Source organism: Eptatretus burgeri, chromosome 13 (genome assembly GCF_056783735.1).
Source record: "Eptatretus burgeri isolate ZD-2024b chromosome 13, Ebu_testis_v1, whole genome shotgun sequence".
Lineage (NCBI taxonomy): Eukaryota > Metazoa > Chordata > Myxini > Myxiniformes > Myxinidae > Eptatretus > Eptatretus burgeri.
Window position 1 is genome coordinate 44519851 of NC_140973.1, and position 12688 is coordinate 44532538.

The following is a 12688-nucleotide window of genomic DNA, read 5'->3' on the forward strand; positions in this document are numbered from 1 at the left end:
TGGGCTTTTGGGGCTTGAGTCAGTCTCAATTTTACATTTGCTTGTATGGGAGGGGGAGGAAATCAGTCTCCTATTTTGGGCTTTTGGGGCTTGGTCAGAAAGTTTTTCCCTTTTCCCCATTCATTTGAATGGTTTCCTCAGAAACCCCATTACACACACACACACACACACACACACACACACACACACACACACACACACACACACACACACACACACACACACACACAAACACACACATATATACACACACACACAGAGACAGAGGGATAATTTCTCATCTTGGACTTGGGTCATTCAAGATCAAAGGACGTGAGAGAATCTCTTACCATCCAAGAAAAATATCATTCAGTTCATTTCGAAACGAACAAATGTCTTCAAGGAAGTCATTCATTTTTATCCACTCGTTGTGTAATTCAAATAATTCATTTTCAACATCAGTTATCAACGATGTTCTTATTGGGGACAACCTGTTCGAAAAAGACATACAATAATTATTGGTTGTATAGTGATTTAATGCTGTTTTAAACAACAAATAATGAATTGGGTTGAGAATCTCACCTGTCATCTTGTGAAAACGATTGATCTGCAAGGTTGTAGTAATAATCTGAACGCTTCATATTCAAAATAAAACACGCTCGGCACACAAGTTGGTTTAAATAAGCAACTTGATGACGTAATGGGAAATTACAGAACAATGGTTTTTTCAGTGGGTGTCCCACATAGGAAATGACCGGAATTTTTTTGGCTTGGTTCGGGCGAGGCAGCTTGGCTGACTTCAAAACTGACTCATTTTAACACGAAAATGAAACATCTTGCTTTGAATGATTTTGATAAAACCTACGTTTATAAGCTGTTTTTAGCTAAACTTTGTTCTGTTAAAGAGATAAAGTGAATATACTCGATGGTGACGAATGTAATAGGAAAATTACGTTATTCCTTAAAGTAGAACATGGGCAAATATTTGTTGGTTCGCTCTTTGAGTGGAATGAAAATATTAAAGGGAAGAAGTGCTTTAATCAGTAAGTCTCAATTTTACAATTGCTTGTATGGGAGGGGGGGGAGGAAATTAGGCTCAATTTTACATTTGCTTGTGTGGGAGGGGGTAGAAAATGAGTTTCAATTTTACATTTGCTTGTATGGGAGGGAAGGGAATAGGTGCGGAGAAAAATCAGTCCCTTATTTTGGACTTTTGGAGCTTGAGTCAGAAAGTTTTCCCCTTTTTCCCCAATTCATTTGAATGGAAGTCCCAGAAACCCCATTTATCCTGTACTATTCACTCAATGACACTGAATCACTGCTTTCAATGTTTAGTACCTTCGAGGGGACAAGAAAGGTGAAATTTTGGATACTGATGCAACTCAAAGCCAATATCCGAGGAAAAAAAAAACCCACAAAACGTCGGAAAATTTGTACAAATTAAAATATCTGATAATAAAAGTCAGTTGATGGAGCCTTGGTCTGCTCACTGCGGATCACATGACCCAAGACGATTGACAAAGAAATAGAATGCTTCACAGAATATTGCCATGGTAATAATTTATATACTTAGCTGTGCACGCCAAACTTTTCATTTTGCTTTAAGCAGCGGTCATGGAAGGTTGTGCAGTAAAGAGCATGCACGATCTTTTCTTCTATGTTCAACGTGTTTTTGTGGTGCTTTGAACTTCTCTCTCCAGACGGTGCACAGTGTTAAGGCTTAAGCGATGCATATAAATGTTTAATTCATTCTGAGTAGGAAAGAAAGCTGAAATTTGGCATACTGATAAAACTCGAAATCCATATCCCAGGAAAACAAATCATAAAACCGTCGGAAAATGTCCATGTATAATTATAATTGGCTCACAGTGGATCACATGACCCAAGACAATGGAGGTTACGTTCGAATTGGTTGTTAAGCAATGCTAACACGCGTCTGTTCCGCCTCTTATTTTATAGCTTTCACCATATTTACATGAAAAATTACAACATCTGTAAACTTTTAAACAAAGAGCTCGTGCCAATCACTAATTCTTCATTTAGTTCAACTAGTATATCTGCTCACTCCAGGAGCGGCAGGGGCAGTCTTGTTATTATTGCCAATTATTATTACTGTTGCTTATATTAATATTGTTATGTTTGTGGGTCGATGGGGAAATTTTATAGGAAAGATAGGATTGTATAGAGTTTCTTGGTCCGTGGATGTGTAGGAGACATCTCGATGAAAATTAAGTCGGGAAACTCTGAGCTTAAGTGTTACTTGTCCCCACATGGGAGGTGGTGCTGTGTTAATTAGATAAGGATTAAGACCAATTCCCCCCAGTATGTAATTGCCCCCTTTGACTTTTCCCTATATTTTTGTGTTACAAATCAGCAATGAAAGAATTACGTTTATATAACAAGCGAGCCAAACGTCCAAGCAGGCAGAAGCCCCGCCTTCCCGGTTTTTGTGCCAACAAGCCATGCCCGGAGGTCAATGATTGATGGGCGTGACGTCAGAGAGTGGGTGGAAAAAGGGTGAAGTTCGAGGAGCAGATCGGAGTTGTGAGAGGAACGTGGCTGGGACTGAGGATCTAGCTTTGCTCTCCTCTCGGCATGACAAAATGGTTGCGTGATTCTCGCATTTGTGCCGAGGCGAATTGGCTCATGTGGTGGAGCAAGATGCTGGCCATTGACTCTTGGTTGGGTCGTGAGAGACCGACCTCAAAGCCTCGTGTATATCACCGAAGGGAGCGGCGCCATTCTGCAGAGAGCAGCGGCATCGGCAAGCCTGATCGACGAGGAAGCCACATGGTGGTTGGTGAGCCCTAGTGTTGAACACCGCCACACGAATTACCTCCCGTACGTTTCCCGCCCAGAAAGTGGCTCAGCGCCATTTTGGTGCACGTCTTCCCATGCAGTGACGAAGCAATTTGGTGACTTTCAAGTGACTGAAACTCACTCCTGGACTTGAAGCTAAGTGCTGAAATAAAGGAGGGATTATTTTTCTTTGCTTTATTCTATTCCCCTTGTCTGTATTTAAGTCTGTGTGGAGGAACCTCAGAATTAGATTTAGGTTACCTCACATCTTGATTTGTTCCATTATAATTTGATTTTCTGTTTAATGAATCATTATTTATTTAAGTTGCTGGTGTCCGTGTATCTGCAGTGGGTTCGAGTATAAACCCCTTGTGCTGTGCATCCATCGCTCCGTCCGTGCTACCCTACCCCTCCCACGCACGCCATAATCTCTGAGAATAATGTGTCCGCCTCCGAAGGAAAACCGTTCGGCGATCCGGGCCTGGTCGGTGTTTAATCGCCCATCCACCACAATTGAGTCGGGGGGAGGGGGGGTGTTAACCTAACCGCCAGGACCGTGACAATATTGTATATAAATGTTTCCGGTCGTTGTTTGTCACGTTTTGACTTTATTTTGTTGTCTCTGTGTTCCGAGTTCGGTTTTGTTTCAAAATTTGTCCTATTTGGTGAGTTTTCGTCGGTCTTGTCATATCAGGTTTCCCTGAGGCCTACCCGTCTTCCTGTCGATGTGCACGATCATGTTTATTTGTATTTTCTCCTTATTACCATCAGTTTTTATTTTCACCACATTTCCCTTTCCCCTCCTTCTATCCCTCCCAACTGTACCCTCTGTTTCATGTCTTAAAATGTAAAAAAATAGAACAAAAAAAACACCTTTTCCCTTCACATCATCCACCCCACGTAACCACGTGATTTCCTGTGCCGACTTCTTCCTTCTCTTCCCTGCCAATCCCACTCTGATCGTGAAGGTTTTCACCACACACCTTCTTGACTTTTTCTTCAAACTTTTCCTTTACTCTTCCCCCTATTCCCTAATCTTTAAAAATAAATAAATAAACGGTCTCTTACAATGAATGCTTCAACTTCCCCTCTTTGCCCGGTTCTTCTTCTTCAAAATCTTGTGTTCAATACGACCTTTCTTTCATCCCATGTCTAAAAATTCCATCTGTTACAATGCTTCCTTTCTCCACTCCATCCATCTTCCAAGGTATTTGAACGAATCACTGACCTACAAATTTTTTAAATCCCATTTGCAATACTTGTTCACCTTCCATTGTTTATCGTTTTCTTTTTTTTCACAACTTCGATGCAAATTCAACCCACCTCCTGAAATCTACCTCATAACTCCTTCACTGTTATAACCTCTCCTTATCCCTCCAATCCTAGCATCTCTCCACTGTCCTCTGCCTTACTAACAGCTCCCACTCTGATATCCTAAACTGGATGGTTTCCAAATGTCTTACTCTCATTCAACACACTGTTCAATATCTCCATCACGCTCTCTCTTTCCTCTCATCACACCTCCCCCTCTTCCCACCTCCTCAAATCCTGTTCCTCCCCCTGCCCGCTCACACTTTTACCATAACCCTATCCAGTCCCTTCCTCCCCCTCTACCCATCCCTCGTTTCTCCCTCCTCCTCCATGACCACGCCTGCTCTCATTGTCTCCCCTCCCTCTCAAAGCTTCCCTCTCACCCTCCCTCACAAATCAACCGCCTCCTCTCTCTTCAAAGCTTCCACCTCACCTTTCTCCCTCAATTCTTCCACCCCCACCCTTCTCCTTCAATTCTACCCTCACTCCCCTTCACATCTACAAAGCTGCATCCTTCTCCCAAGCTCTCTCTTCCAGCTCATTCCTCTACCTCCTCCAATCCCCCACTTCCCTTTGCCCCCTCTCTTATTACTCCTCACTGCTACTCATCCCTTCACCACCTAGCCCTTTGTCCTCCTCCCCATCTGACCCTCTCCCCGAGCTCTTCTACAATCTGTCATCAACTGTCAACAACTCTTACTACCACCACCTCTCCTCCCTCCCCTGTACCCAAGGCCTCCTCCCTCCCTCTTCCTTAACAGTGGTGGGTCTCAAACATCCGGGGTCTTCACTCTAACCTGACTGGTCTCTCCATACAGGTTGCCACTGACAAACCAGACATAATCTGCTTAACAGAAACTTTCCTCCTTCAAGATGTCTCTAACTCCATAGTATCTCTCCCTGGTTACTCCCTCCGCTTGAATGACAAAGCTGAACCTAGTCCTGGTGGTGGAGTTGCCTCTCTCTTCATCAAAAACTCTATTCCTCACTCTCCACGCACTGCCGTCACTCCTCCACTCCCCCAGGAATACCTCTGGCTACGGCTTCCCCTCTGCTCCCACCTCTTGTTTATCTGTGTGTTGTACCGTCCACCAAACAGTGATGACTCACCTGTCGAAAACATGGACCAACTTCTATCCTCTCAGCCGAACTCTCTCTTCCTCATATGTGGTGACTTAAATTGCCATCATGCCAGTTGGCTGGGTGTGGGTACCTCTCTCACCTGCCATGGCACTTCAGTAAAGAACCTCTGCGACTCATTGGGACTGACACAATCTGTCAACGTCCCGACCAGGATCTCAACCAACGGTACTCCATCTCTTTTGGATCTGATTTTGACCAATTTCCCAGAAAATATCTGATGCTCTTCCTTTGCTCCAATCGGTTCATCTGACCATATGCTTGTTAAAGCGGTCATCTCTCTGGCTGTTATTAGAGAACCACCTCAGCACCGATGAGTCTGGCATTTCACTCATGCTGACTGTCAGGATCTTCAAACAGCCATCAAATTTCAAGACTGGTCTCCCATTTCTACTTTCTTTGACGTCAACTCATCCTGGGAATTATTTCAAAGAAATTTGCTCTCTGTCTCATGCACAGATTTATACCCTCTCGTCTTCAGTTGTCATACCCTTCCTCCCACCCATGGTACACTGAAACTTATGGCGAGACAGTTGTCCTGAAACAACTTGCCTTCACCTCATGGAAGGCAAATCCAACTGAGGGCAATCTCGGTTCCTTCCACAAAGCTCGGAACAAGTGTGTGTCTACCCTGAGGAGAGCCAGAAAACAACATCTTTCTCATCTCAAGTCTGAACTCTCAAACCTGTCTCCCTCCTTCAAATCCTGGTGGCATCTAGTTAAGTCTGTTTCTGGTGTATGTTCCTCCTCCATCCCCTCCCTTACCGCAAATGGCTGCACAGCTGATACCGCACGTGAAAAGGCTGAATGCCTAAACTCAGTGTTTGCTTCTAAATCTTGTGTCCCAAACCCATCGCTTTCTGTACTCACCTTATCCAATCGCACCTGGCTGTTCCTGGACTCTGTGTCCTTTTCTCCTGACAAGGTGGAGAGCTTGCCGTCAAACCTCGACTCAGATTCTGCAACCGGTCCTGACGGCATCAACCCACGTATCCTGAACACCTGCTCCCAACTTTATCCAATTATTTTTTTGTATTTCCCGCTCTTTTGTTGTTCCCCCAGTTGTTGGTGTATATTTATTTGGTATTTTTTTGCAGTTTGTTGGGGCTGTATTTGTTGCCATTTAATTTTCCTGTGTGGTATTTACTATTTGCAGTGTGCGGAGGTGTGTGGAGGTGTCGGTATCGTTGAGATAAGCCTCATATAGAAATTTAATAAACAAGAATAAATAAATAAATAAATAATGAAACAGGAATCTAATAAACCTCACTCTTCTCCTCAAGCCAAACAGATAATGTTCTTGAAGTTGAACTATTACAAACAAAAAGTGAAACTTTGCATGCAAGTGTTTCTGCCCTAACGTGGCACTGTTATACAACATGACATCTCCAGGATAGCTGCATCACAAAAACAAGTTTGGAACATTCTCACGTCTCATAGCATAAGGCTCCGTTATTCCCTATTCTGACCGCAACAACGTCGGCGGCAGTTCAAGAGCCGGGACTAGACAGAGCCAGCCAGGGTCGTACCTGCACGAACCGCGCGGCGCCGCTTGTTCGAAGCGCGGCGCGTCCGCCGTTACGCGTTCGCCTAATTACGACACCGCTGCGCCGCGACTCCCCGCACGCCGACCGGCAGTTGACGCGCCACCATGCCAGTGTACAATGTCGCGACCCCTTGCTCCCGGCAATAAGGGCTCCCGACGCAGAGCCAGCTGCTGGCTTAACGAGCCTGGCAACTGGCTCCGCATCCCCCCGCCGGGCAGCTAAACGCCGCTGCCCCTCGAACCCTCTCCAAGACACTCGTTCACTGAGACACAGATGCCGAGAGTTCGCCCCGTGCCGAGAGACCGACGTGGCATCGTCAGCCTTGTGGGTTTAATTTATCGGTGGTGATGACGACTCTGATCACGATTACCCCGTCGTCAATAATGATTAAGTTTTTTTGGGGGTTGTTGTTGTTGCTGTTGTTTCGTGTCTGTATGCACTCAAACGCATCGTTCCAGCACCTGCACAATCGTACTTTCTCAACCAATAGCTTTGGGGCGTTGGATGTGCTGAGCATTTTGGCCTCATTTATTTCCACGACATTTACATTGGGATAAATAAATAACAAATAAGTAAACACATGAATCATCAGGAAGAAAAAAAAAAAACTCGACGATCTCGATGTACAACAATTACTCGCATCCCGACTTATCGCTAAAAGTGTTTCAACGAGGCCGTTTTATTATTGCACTGCGTCGAATGACCAAGTTGTCTTTGCGCGCAAAGTTTGAATATGTCGATGAAAACTTTGTATTGTCATTTATTTATTTAATTATCCACTCCTGTGCCATTCAACTTCGCACCCTTCATGTCTCGTGTCGTCACGTATCCCAGGGGCAAATCCAGGAATTGGGTAGGGGGGGGAGGGATTTCCAAATAACAGAAAATTATAAATTTTCCAAATAATTTCCAAATAAATTACTGTGAGCAGTTAGTGGTTTATTGTTTATTAGGTACTGTATTGATACAGTTTTTCTGAGGCTTCTGGCCTTTTTGTGGCACACTTTCGTGGGAGGAGTTGTGGGTGACCAGGGAACCCCTGGGTTTGCCACTGTAATGGTAAATATTTTTTTGTTGGGAGTGGGGGGGGGGCGGGTTCCGGGAAACCAGGAAACCCCCCTGGATTTGCCACTGTATCCAAGGATTCGCTGTAAGAACATCTGTAGAAAAGTGGGACTTCACGCCAGACTCGAACTTGAAGCACACTTTGATCAAATAAGCATCAATATAGTTTGAAATGTTCGTTTTATTAATCACTCAACATTATACCTGTTTTATTTGACGTATATTCATTAAAACCTGGTCGTCTTGACGTCAGGGTGGACATTTTCGTGTGTGTAGGGTTTTACTGTTCAGGTGATGATTGACCAGTATAGGATTTGTGCCCCTTTATGATGATGTGATGTTAAATTGTTTAATTTTCGAATATTGGTGGTTTTTTTTTGTTCATTAATGTAAATATTCATGGGCAAGTATAATTTAGAACGATTTGTTATGATATTTTAGACATATATAGTAAAATTAATCTGGCAGGATGGCCGAGACGCAAGTGGTATGCCACACTCACCTCTACGCTGGCTCAGCTGGGTTCGAATCTTGGCCCAGGTATAAACTGTCATGCCGATGTTTCACAAGTAGGGTGATTAATCAATGTGTGTGCTATTCCTCGGATGAACCGTAAACTGGTCGTCTTGTCTGCCGGCATTACTGGTGGACGTTAAATTGAAAGATCCCATGGTGCTTTTCGAGAAGAGTAGGTGAGCTATCGCCGGCACCTTGGCCAAATCCCAAATTCATTCATGCTCTGACTTCCTGTGTCGGAGTGGCGATCCGACCAGGATTTAACCCTTGCTGTAAAAACTGCTTCAGCAGAACCGACGCTCTGTATTGACGATAGAGCATAGTTCATGATATGGTATCACGTGACAAGATATAATGGCAGACAGCTTTGTGCTTGGACAGCCAAAGCCACTCGACCCGTGTGCCACGTGGACTTGAACACCCTCACGGTGACTTCAATGGTGTGTCATCAAGGACTCGGTGACATTATGGTTTGAGCATCTGCTCTGAGTCTGCGAAGTTGCAGGTTCGATTCCGATCCTGGCCGAGTCTGGCTGAATCATACCAGACAGTAAAAAAACAAAAAAAACAAAGATAAGTGCTGCTTCCTTGCTTGATGCTCAGCATTTAAAAAAATAGATGACGGACAAACCTCGTGGATTGGCATCCATGGGGAGACGGAAATCTCTCAATTGCTCTGCTGAGAGTGGAGAGAAAAGCAACGTCATAAATAATAAATAAATTGTTTGTTTGTCTGAAGTCAAATCCAGTGCTGTTTTCGTTATTGTTTGTCTGAAGTCATTATTTTGTGTCTGCATGTGAAAACTCCTCGACGCGTTTTTGACCCTGGTGAAAAACACCAACTCCATCGTGCGTGAGACATGCCGACACAGTATTGACTTTGAAACTCAATCAAAACTCGTAAATTTCCAGAAAATCATTTTGTCTGTTCGATAACCCATTAGTTAAATGTGAGCAAAAAGCGAATATCATTCAAACTTGACATGCTCATGCGTTTGCAGTGAAAACATTTACTCAAAGTTGAACAATGCTCCTAGATGCAGTGCCTCCCTGTTGGCACTGCAGTAGAATATGAGTTTCTCGAATCGAATTTGACTCTCTAGCGTCTAAATCCAAGAGAATATAGTCCATCAACGAACACACTACCAACCAGGCTATCCTGCTATGCGTTAACCTGCAACAGCCAGTCTTCAGAGGAGGGTCTCTCCCCCAAACACAAGCAGGGCTAGACTGTTCTTCTCTTTTGAGATGATAGGGGTGGGGGAGCAAGGAATGGGGAGGCAGGTGGGGTGAGGAGCATTTCGCCAGAGATGCTGGAAAGCAATAATGCAAATTATGTAATAATATAAGGCGCTGAATCCGCATGCACCACACATGGAATGAAATTAACAAATTTGTGTGCTGGAATTTAATGATCAGGTCCTGCATATTGCTTTCCAGCCAAATCGCTGGTACTTGAAAGAAACAATTACGTCCGCAATGGAAGAGGATCCCAGCTCCGCGGGTAGTCCGCGGGTGAATTCAAGTTCAGTGTGGGTGGAGTTTTTTGGAACGTTGTCATGGAAACGATTGACAAATTCCGTTTGTCAAAACCAAGAGTGCGCTCGGGCGAGCGCATGGAAAGAAACTTCATCCTCAACCTCCGTTTTTCCACCATATTCTTACTTCGTTCTCAACCAACTCGTGAGTTCAACAAGAGCAGGATGGGGATTTAAAAAAAAAATCGCCTTTAATCAACCAATCCATATCGATTTCCAAACAGTCATTGATTACTTTGTTATGAATTAAAAACTTTTTTTTAACCCCTCACTTTCCCTGAAAGTTTAAATAAACACTGCGTATCACCAAGGGAATTTTAATATGAATGCTTTAGTCATTAAAACCCGAAACATCTATGTGGAGCTGCAAAAGGTGAACATTTAAAAAAAAAAACCTTAATATAGTTCTCCGTGGTTTCTGCGATATTTCCAGATCAATCTTATTCATAGCAAATTAGTTATGTCATTAATCAGCATTGATTCGCTTATCTCAGTCCACTGTGCTGCTCTTCCTCCCCCCACCCCACCCCCCTAATCATTTCCCCAATCTTTACCCCTTCCCTCCACTCAGCTACAATATGCTCAAGAAGTCTCACCATGAAATTGCACACTTTTCAGGATAGTGCGATTCGCATGTTGAGTTCCATTAATTTGAACTTGATTTGAGGCCATTTAAACACCAAAGGGGCTTGAAAGCCTGACGTACATCCCCCAAAAAAGGCAGGTTGTTCTATGTCTCGTCTACAATCCACCAAGTCGCACAGCCTGAACTAATAAGACAAGCTTTGAGCTTACATAAATTACTAACATTTGTGGATCCTTTTTGTTAAATGATGTTTAGTATCCACGCTTTGTCTCGTTACTTCAGCACGAGCAAAGATCCCTCCCGCAGGGTGAGGAATAACAGTCAAATGTCATGAGGTTGGGTCTGTGCAAGGAGTGTCGGGAATACAGAGAATCCATCCAGAGTCAAAGCAATCACACTAATCACGTGGAGACAAACGAGATACTTGTGGAGTGAGGGTGGGGTGGGGTTGGGGAGGGGGGTGTTTGGGAACCCGAGAGAGGGAGAGCAAAGATGTCTGAAAATCCACGAGGGATGTGATGAAGAAGAAGATTCCATTACGGTGGACCAGCGCGTTGTCTCCACTCGGTTTGCTCCGCCAAAAAGGGCAGGATCGTAAGAGGCTAATCAAAGTCCGTCTGGCTGCGCCGATCCTGCCCAGCAGCGGCGCTAATTAGACAACAAGATCCTAGGAGGGATTTAAAGGCAATTAGTTGCGCCCAACGATGCTAATAAGCCGTGGTCTGGCTCGGTACAGCCCAGTTTGAGTTGGGGGGGGGGGGTGGTCGTCCTGAACCGGTCTCCATCGGATTTGTTCTCGCCTGGCTTGGAATAGCTGGTTTGTTTCAGATTAATTTTTTCATCATTCTCGAGTGCCCCCAAAATGGCCACTGTGTACCAATCACACCATCTTTATTCAATGAGTTACCAATCACACTTTGGTAGAGGGTCGATGAGTGTCAGACATCATCTTTGAACATGAGCACGTTCGGAAAGGAAACAGTAGTACCTCGAGATATTAAAATTATGGCTATTTTGTTAAAAAAATTTTTTTTTTTTTTAAGTGGAACCTTTTATTTTTTGTATACCAAGTCGAGGCTCGTATAAGAGCTAATATGCAGAACATATAATGAAGGGAGCAGGAGACAAGAGGGGGCGCGAGAGGGATGCTCAACAACAGTGGGGAACAAAGACATGAGGAGATCACTGTGGAAGGGAAAGGGATGGGGCGGGATGCACGGGGTAAACAAGATGGACACTACAGGGACTTTCAGGAAGGAAAGCAGGGAATTTGAAGGAGGTGGGTTTGGGGGTGGATGAACGGGGGTAGTAAAGATCATTGTTTTGGATGGGGGAAGATAAGAGATGGTGGTGAATGGCTGTTTTGAACACCTGGAGGGAAGAGTGGGATTGAAGAGAGTGTGGAAAAAGAGGAATGAAAGAGTGAAGGTGAGCAGTAATTCTTGACATTGGAAGTTTTCTGAAATTGTCCAAAAATCGTTTGAATGGTTCATTATGCCAACAATTACAGTTATGGTGACTGTTGGGTTACTATTACCATTGTATTTGTACAACAGACATGCAAGAAAAAAAAACGCATTTCACTAAATGGTGTAGCATGAGGTACAAAGGTGGACCGGATACCACTGGCATGTATCACGTGACTTTTGGAGAAGTTTTGCACGCCGTCCATCTGTGCCCGGAAAGATTCCTTTACTTTCATACCAGAGGACATGTGAGTACCATAACAGAGTACACTGTGCCATGGGGCTCTGTTCTGTGCACACATGGTACAGAAGTGTGTGTGTGTGTGTGTGTGTGTGTGTGTGTGTGTGTGTGTGTGTGTGTGTGTGTGTGTGTGTGTGTGTGTGTGTGTGTGTGTGTGTGTGTGTGTGTGTGTGTGTGTGTGTGTGTGTTGATGGTTGTCATCTCAAATATGTAGGTTTCAGAATGTAAAAAGGAGCCCTCCCAGATCTCCAAGTAGCCACCACCACGTGTGTGTGTGTGTGTGTGTGTGTGTGTGTGTTTTTACGCGCACATATAAATATGTATATGTGTGTATAACATGTGCAATATGTCACGTGTAATATGTGTGCACATAACATGTATAATGTATATAATACGCTACGTACAATATATGTACACAAGAGTGTACATAATCCTTACTATAAATCATGGACCGGTGTATGTGTGTTTGTTTGTCGCTCTACTCCTCTAACAATTCTGGG

The 12688-nt window shown here is 44.0% G+C and overlaps 1 long non-coding RNA gene across 1 annotated transcript in view; it reads left to right on the forward strand.

Moving 5' to 3' along the window:
- LOC147014341 (uncharacterized) overlaps window positions 1-12688 on the forward strand; it is a 200664-nt gene that overhangs the window by 84986 nt on the left and 102990 nt on the right. The gene's annotated exons all lie outside the window — the stretch shown is intronic.